Source organism: Acomys russatus, chromosome 3 (assembly GCF_903995435.1).
Source record: "Acomys russatus chromosome 3, mAcoRus1.1, whole genome shotgun sequence".
Taxonomy (NCBI): Eukaryota; Metazoa; Chordata; class Mammalia; order Rodentia; family Muridae; genus Acomys; species Acomys russatus.
Genome location: NC_067139.1, coordinates 77,050,118 through 77,059,001, shown reverse-complemented (window position 1 = coordinate 77,059,001; position 8,884 = coordinate 77,050,118).

Genomic DNA, 8,884 nt, shown 5'->3' with positions numbered 1-8,884 from the left:
AGTTCTCTCAGCATATAGGGCCCAGGAGTCAAACTCAGGTTGTCAGACTTGATGCTGAGTGCCCTTACCCTCTGCACTGTCTCCCTGCCCCATTATGACCTCTCACTTTCTGTTTCCTAGCTCTTGATGTAAGCTGTTTGCTCAACCATTTATTATTATTATTATTATTATTATTATTATTATTATTATTATTATTATTATTAACACTAGAGCACTTTCTCTTTTTTTTGTTGTTGTTTTGTTTTGTTTTTCGAGACAGGGTTTCTCTGTGTAGCCTTGGCCATCCTGGACTCACTTTGTAGAGCAGGCTGGCCTTGAACTCACAGCAATCCGCCTGCCTCTGCCTCCTGAGTGCTGGGATTAAAGACATGCGCCACCTCGCCCGGCATCACTTTCTCTTTTTTTAAAACCCTTTAAAAAAAGATTTACTCATGTATTTTATGTATATGACTGCTTTCTCTTCATGTACACCTGCACGCCAGAAGAGGGCACCAGATCTCATTATAGATGGTTGTGAGCCACCATGTGGTTGTTGGGAATTGAACTCAGGAGCTCTGGGAGAGCAGCCAGTGCTCTGAACCGCTGAGCCGTCTCTGCAGCCCGCAACCATGGCTCTTGTCACAATGTGGTGCTCTTCCCAGAGGCCCAAAACAATGAAGCCATTTGATTTTGAACATGACTTTCTGAGCCAAAACGAACCTTTTTCTTTGTGAGTTAGTTAACTCAAGAACATAGGTAACAGGAGGCTGACTCATAAACTAGCAAAACAGTCTCTTTTAGATGTGGGAAGAGGCCATCAGGATACCCTTGGAAGCAGAGGGACTGAGTGGCAGGGAGGACCCCCATCTCACTGTACCTTGTGTTTCTAGAGCAAGGAGCCCTTAGAAGGGGCTTGAGCCCGGGAGGATGGGCTCTCCACAGCTTAGCCATGTGTTTTCACCAGGCCTTCCCAGGGGCAGAGCTAGGAGAATGCACACATAGCACACATACATAAACAGGGATGGGACGTAAGGGATTGCCTCACACATCGTGGAGGTTGGTGAGTCCAAAGCTTCCAAGTTGGCCAGGGCCACTGTTGGTGTCTGAAAGTCCTCTGATTCAGAGTTCCCTCCGGTCAAGAGAGGCCACCAGTCTTTTGTTCTATGCAGACTTTCCATCACAGAGGCCAATTGGCTTGGCTCAAGCTCCATCCCTTTGAGTACCAGTTCCATTCCCAAACCATGCTCACACAGATATCCAGAATTGTGGTTGACGATTGTTCTGGGTTTTGTGGCCCAGGCAAGAAGAATTCAAATGAACCATCAATGTCTGTGCTCAGTGTGTCAGCCCAGCTACCCAGGATCTGGGCTGGGATGCTGGGAGGACTGGATGGTTGCCTAAGTGTCAGAGCTTCCCGCTCCAGATGTGGAGCCCGGCCTGTGTCTCCCATCAAGTGCTGCTGAGGGTGTGTTGAGGATGGACACATGGCAGACTCCTCGAGGTTCACCTGGAGAATAAGGGCATGCTAGACATCTGTCTTTGAGCTGGTGGGTCTAAGCACAGTTGGTTCTAGCACTTTCTACCTGGCTGGCAGAAGACTGTCACCAGCCACCCAAAGAAAAGCAATTGCCGCTGGCCCGTGTCATTCCATCTTGCAGTCTCTTGGCCATTGTTGAATATTTATTGAGGTCAGGCTGTATGCACTGGGGGCATAGATAGCAATTAGCAAATAGCCAAGCATCTCTGTTTGGAAGAAATCTGTTTTCTGGAGAGTAGATAAAGAGTTCAGTCAGACAGAGAGGTGAGTAAATAAATATTTAAATAAATAAAATACACAGCAGAGCAGAGGGTGTTAAATGTGTGCAAGAAAATAAAAGCAAGAGAGGAAATGGAGGCTGCACTGGCCAGCTGTGTGTGTGTGTGTGTGTGTGTGTGTGTGCTGGTGGCTTGTGTCATGCACTGGCCAGCTGTGTGTGTGTGTGTGTGTGTGTGTGTGTGTGTGTGTGCTGGTGGCTTGTGTCATGCACTGGCCAGCTGTGTGTGTGTGTGTGTGTATGTGTGTGTGTGTGTGTGTGTGTGCTGGTGGCTTGTGTCATGCACTGGCCAGCTGTGTGTGTGTGTGTGTGTGTGTGTGTGTGTGTGTGTGTGTTGGTGGCTTGTGTCATGAAGCAAGGTGGCCAAAAAGGCTTCCCAGTAAAAAGGAAAGAGAGCTTTCCAGTAAAGCAAAGTCTGAAGTCTTCAGATACCAGAGAATTCCAGGCAGAGGGACAGGAACTGCCGGTCCCTGCCAGGGTACCTGGGAATGACAGGAAGAGGCCTTGTGGGAGGTGCAGTGAGACAAGCCACAGGGCAGAGGAAGTGATGGGGCCTCCAGACGCACTGTGAGGGACTTGGAGCCATGCCACTGGAGGATTTGTGCAGAGCAGTGACAAGGTCTGGCCGCTCTGCTGGGAACAAGCTGGGTGGGAGAGGAGGAGGAGACAGAAGCAGACACACACACACACACACACACACACACACACACACACACACACACACACACACCAGCTTGGGAGAGAGGGACGGGGGGCGGGGTGGTGGGGGGCAAATGGGACTGGCACAGTGGTGGAGAGTGGCCAGGGTCCCAGCATCTGCTTGAAGGTCTGTTTTGGAGTCCAGGAGACAGGATTTGCTGCCTGCAGGGTGGGTTCTGTAAAGTACATGTGTGTGTACGTATATGCTGGTTGTGGAGGTGTGCATGTATGCGTGCATGTGTGTCTGTGCGCACGCGCGCTCGTGTATGTGTTTAAAAGTCACACCAGTCTAGCCCTCTCCTGAATGATTTTGATGCTATTTGTAGTTTTAGGTCTGTTATCCTCAACAGGGCTGTGTGAGGACTAGATATCCTGGAACTGTGGTGAACTCTTTCTTCACTTCTTTTTCTCATTATGATTTTTGAATATTTAAAAAATATATTAAGAAAAAGATTTTTGAGCCAGGCATAGTGGTACATGCCTTTAATCCCAGCACTCGGGAGGCAGAGGCAAGTGGATCGCTTTGAGTTCAAGGCCAGGCTAGTCTACAAAGTGAGTCCAGGACAGCCAACACTACACAGAGAAACCCTGTCTTGAAAAACAAAACAAACAACCCCCCCCAAACAAAAAAACAAAAAAAAAAAAACAAAAAAAGCAACCCCCCAAAACAGAAACAAAAACAAAAAATTTTTTTTTATTTCTAATTGTATATGTATGTGGGTATGTGCAGGTACCAGCAAGGCCAGAGGTGTCCAGTTGCGAGCTGCCCACCATGGGTACCAGGAATCCACTCAGGCCTCGGTGAGAGCAGTGCACACTGCTGCAGCCCTCACCTCCAGCTGGGTCTGGATTCGAGGAAACCCAGGGCACGGGCTGATTCCAGTGCTGTGGTGGAAATGCGGCCTTGCCTGCCTCATGCGTGCACTACAGACAGACATCAAGGCCCCGTGGCCACTCAAAGGAAGTGACCTCATAAATGTGCCTCCCAAACCACACAGGATGGGTCGTGGGGTGGGGGGTGGGGGGAGCAGTGCGACGTTGGGCCACTCGCTCTGGTTTACAGCAAATTCAACAGCTTGTGGCCTGCAGATCCTCAGGATAAATAGCTGGAAAAGCCTGACCCTGGCAACCTCATTTCTCATTCCTTTCTTGTTACAGGTAATAGAGCTGAAAATGTGGTTTTAATTATGGCACTAATGAAAACTGAAAATCCAGACAGACACTTGACGAACTCTGCTGCGCGTTATATTACATTTGTGCTAACTACAAAGTGCCCAGCTGGTTGTAACGTTATCCCCTCCTGAGCACCCGCCTGACTGGGGCTGTGTAATTGATGTGGACTTTGGCAGGAGGTCAGCTTAAAGGTATTTTTTTTTTATTTTAAAGATTTAAATATATATCTTTTAACAGTATTTTTGGGGAAAGGAATACATTTATTACCTGAGGTAGGAGAATATTTTCTCTGGGTTGTCCATCACCTCACCCCATCCCACAGGTTGTGAGCCATCCCTAACATTACCTTCCAGAGAAACTCCTGGGCCACAAGCGAGAGAAGAGAGCCGTTTCTAACTCGGTGTAACTTTTGTCAGTGGCCAGTGGTCCTGCCTGGGCAAACCAGCACTTTACAACATAGGCTCCCTTTCTTCCCTGTCAGGACCACATGTCCTCAGTCTGAGTTGGTACCCTGTGGCCACTGGCTTTCTCTGCAGGCCACCTCCTTGCTGTCCTCAGCTGCTAGCTCAAGACTGCCTCAGGCCACTGGAAGCACCTTAGCTATATAGACTTGCCCCAGGTCATTCAGGGCACATGGGCCATCTTGACTTTCAGAAAAACAACAAACACTTAAGCATTTCCCTGTGTGTATGTGTGTTGGCATATGTGTGCTGCACATATGTGTGTCCATGGTATGAGGACCAGAGGTTGACACTGGGTGTCTTCCTGATTTCTGACCCCCAGTTTTTTGAGACAGTGTCTCTCACTGAACCCAGAGTTAACCAATTTGCCAGACTGGGAGCCCCAAGACTCCTTCTATCCCAGTCTCCCCAGTGCTGGGATTAAGGGCTCATATTACCATGCCAGGCTTTTAATTACGATTTGAGGATCTGACCTCAGGTTCTTATACGTGCATAGAAGGCACCTTACTGACTCAGTCATTTTCCTGCCCTTAAACATTTTTAATTACAATCATCTCTCATAGGAAGCTTATATCCAGAACCCCCTGAAGATGCTCAAATTCGTGGATGGTTAAATTTCTAATGCAAAATAGTATCGTATTAATATTTAACCTGTTTACACCCTCATGTATGTATGTATGCATGTATGTATGTATTTAATTTTACCACCACCATCACCACCACTCTACTGGTATTGTGTGTGCACGTGCCCCCGTGTGGGGGTCAGAGGACAGCCTTCAGTTGTTGGCTCTCTCCTTTCACCCTGTCGAAGCAGGCCTTTCTTACTGTTTCAGGGCGTGGCTTGCAGGGTCTTCTTTGTCGCTAGCCCCCGCCCCCTACCCCCCTTGCAGTAGGAAACAGAACTGAGCCAAAACACCCAGCTTCTTAACATGGTCCCAGGAATTGAACTCATGTCCTTAGGCAAGGGCTTTACTCCCTGTGCCACTTTGCTGGTGCCGCTTGTATATGTTAAGCCATCACTGGATCACCTATGATAGTGTCTGAAGTGCAGCGTGAACTGTTGTTATTCTCAGCTTTAAGCAAACACGCACAAGAAAAGGAGTCTTCATGTGCCTGGCGCTGGTGTGATGTTTTCAGACACTCTTGCTCAAGCTTGGTTCAGTCTGCCGCTCTGGGGTGTACAAGACCAACGTTAATTTGTTCTTTATATGAAATGCAACGTAACGGGTATCCCATAGCTCTGTTTGCTGAGCGTGGCTTTTTTTAGATTTGCTTTTTATGTATAGGCATATTTTGCTCACGTGTACGCCTGTGCACCAGAAGAGGGTGTCGGATGCCCTGGGAATGGAGTTACAGACAGTCGCCAACTGTCATGTCAGGGCTCTGCAAGAACAGCAAGTGCTCTGAACCCCCGAGCCGTCTCCCGAGCCCAAGCGCGACACTCTGGCCTACTACATCTCTGTCTCTACCACATCTCACACCACACCTACCTAGAACTGCACCCTCAAGCTCTGCCTCAGGCTCCAGAGAACACATTGAAGTCCATGGGCAGCCGGGAGCCATGGCTGGCCTCGGGGTTACAGGAAGTCTCCTGCTACTGATGCTTGTACTGGTGGTGGTGGTGGGCTGGGTGGAGCTACAGAATCTTATTTTTGTTTAGTTTATAATCTTTTTGTCCTTTTATTTAAGTGTAGCAATGGTAACCTATTCATACAGCCTATTAGAGTACGGATTTGGGTGAAACGTGAGGTGCTTATAGGAAGCGTTTCCTCTTCCGTCTCTTGTCGGCGACACAGTTCTGTCGCCAGAGGTGGCGCACATTACTAGCTTCTGGTTTTTTTCTTCCATAGATATTAGTTCATATGCACCCAAATAACTATGTTTTTCTCCCTTTCTCCCACTCCTATCCAGTTATTACCTTACTTAACCCACAACACTCGTCCCCAAAGCACCTTCCTTTCCTCACTTGTACCAGCTGGGTCATAGTGTCATGCCAGGGCATACGGAACTCCCCTACTTCCCTGACTTCCTTTGGACGGGTGCAGTATATTACATTGCGTGGTTATATCTTAATTATCTTGATGGGTAACAATGCAGGTTCCAGTACTGAGAGGAAAAGGTCGTGCTCGATTCATTTTGCATTTATGCAAATTTGCTGTAGTTTAAATGCTCAGATAATGAGTCCACAGGGCCCAGGGTGGGCAGCACTGTGTGTGCTTTGGGGGTCAGATTTCAACCTGTGTCCGTTTCCTTCCGCTTAGGAAATAAGCTACCACAGGTTTGACAGTGTAAACAACACACAGCAATTATTTTATAACCTGGAGGTCAGAAGTGCCAAAATCCAAGAGCGGGCCCCCTGAGCTCCTTTTGTGACAATAGATTGTCTTGTCTTGCCCTTTGCAGCTTCCAGAAGGGACATGTCGTGTGCCCCCCCCCCCCCCCCCGTGTGTGTGGCCTCCCCCGTCTTCAGTGCCAGTACAGGGACATCTTCAAGCCTTTGTTTTTTTCTTTGATCTTTGCATTGGTGCCACATTGTCTCTGACTTTGATATGCCTGCCTCCCTTCTGTAAAAACCTTTGTGGTTTTGTTGAGCCCACCCAGACTGCCCTTATCAGGCCAGGGAAGTTTAATGACCGATCTCTCTGTGTGAATTTTACACTGAATTTCTCAGCCCCATATCTGAGGGTGCCCTCTTGTTTATTTGACTCTGGACTATTTTGAATGATTTTCCATTGTTCCTTTTTTCTAACAGCCAGTCAGGAAGGTGATTATAAATATATTAGTAATAATTGAGGGTGTTGCTGAGAAATGAATTGAACATTTTAAAATCCCTTTTCACGCTTTTTTTTAATTTGTAAAAGGTTTTTTTCTCTTTCTGATTCTGTATGTTGATGCGTGTCTGTGTGTTGGTGTGCGCTATGGGCACATAAGTGCAGGTGTGTGTGTGTTTGGGGCGCAGTAGATTCTCTGGAGCCCGAGCTGCAGGAGGGTGTAAACTTCCTGAACTGAACCTGTGGGTCCTGTGTAAGAGCAGTGTGTACTCATAGCCACTCAACCATCTTTCCAGTCTCAGAGGACATGTCCTCCCCACCCCAGTTAGTCTTTTGTTTCTAGTTGGTTTGTGGAATAGTTTTCACCCTGCAGAAGGCTTTATCTCCATGTTGTTGAATTTGTCACAATTATTTATGGAACCTGGTCTTCTGTCTAGTTACAAAGATCTTTTCTCAATAATACAAGAACACAAATTTTAAGCTTAAATACACACACACACTCTCACACACACATATTCATACACACATTCTCACACACACACACACTCACATACACACACACACAAACACACACACTCACATACTCACACACTCACACACACACACACACACATACTCAAATACTCTCTCACACACATAGTCACACACTCACACAGACATATACTCAAATACTCTCATATATACACACAACACTCTTGCACACTCACACACTCATACACACTCACACACACACTCAACACTCTCACACACACTCACACATTCATATACACTCACACACACACTGTGGGTGGGCCTCCAGCTGGTGTGATTGGTTGGGAGAAGGCTTGCCTAACATGCTGGAAGCCCTGGGTTCAATCTCCAACACCATAGAAACTGGACATGGTGGTTCAGGCTTGTAACCCCAGTACTTAGGAGGTGAAAACAGGAGAGTCAGAGCTTGAAGATCATCCTTGGCTACAGAGTGAGTTTGAGGCCTGCCCGGGCTGCATGAGCTCTTATCTCAAAGAAAGGGGGAGGGGAGGGAAGAAGGGGAAAGGGAAGAAAGAAGGAAGGAAGGAAGGGAAGAAGGGGAAAGGGAAGAAGGAAGGAAGAAAATCACCTACCCACGGAAGTTTATGGCTCTGTTGAAATGTAGTGTGATAAACAGAGAGTAAGAAACCTGACACACAGCGCATGCTCTGCTGTTTATTTTGGGCGTGGTCTCTGGCCGGCAGCTTGAGCGTGGGGCTGGGCTGCAGAAGCTGCTCTTGGGGGCTGTTGAGCAGTTGAGCAGGGAAGGCAGCGTCTGTCTGGCAATACGCAGTAGATTCTGCTGAGGGTGCACAGAGTAAAGAAATGAGCAGAAGCTGGGGACCATAGCCGCCCCGGGGGAGAGCAGCCACTGCACGGCAACAGGAAGCTGGGACTACACACCAGCTCCTTTGAATTGGGACAGGAGACAGTCGTGGGAGGCAGATATGGCAAACATCACGACATGCTTCAGTGAAAATGCCACTGTGCGTGTTGTCGCTCTGTACAACAAGTGCACACTGTGCTGGATTCACGTTCGTGGCTGTGATAAAAATATTCTGACAGAATCAACTTTTTGAGGAGAAAGCATTTATTTGGCTCCAGGCCCATCATTGTGGAGGATCAGGAAAGGACTTCAACTAGCTGGTCACACCCATGGTCAATAGCAGAAGTGACTGCATTCACACCTGGCGCTCGGCTGGTTCACTCTACTTTTCACACAAGCCAGGACCCAAACCCAGAGAGTGGTGCTGTGCACAAGGCTCTGTGGTAGAACACTTGCCTCGCATGTATAAGGTCCCAGTTCCATCTCTAGATCATAAGTGAACAGACAAACAAACAAATAAAGGACTTAAAAAATAACTAAGAGGAGGAAGAGGAAGAAACCACCAGGTATGGGAGTGCACACCACTTCAGAACATGGCCTGTGGAGACAAGAGGGTTTCAGGTTTGACCTAGTCTAGGCTACATAGCAAAA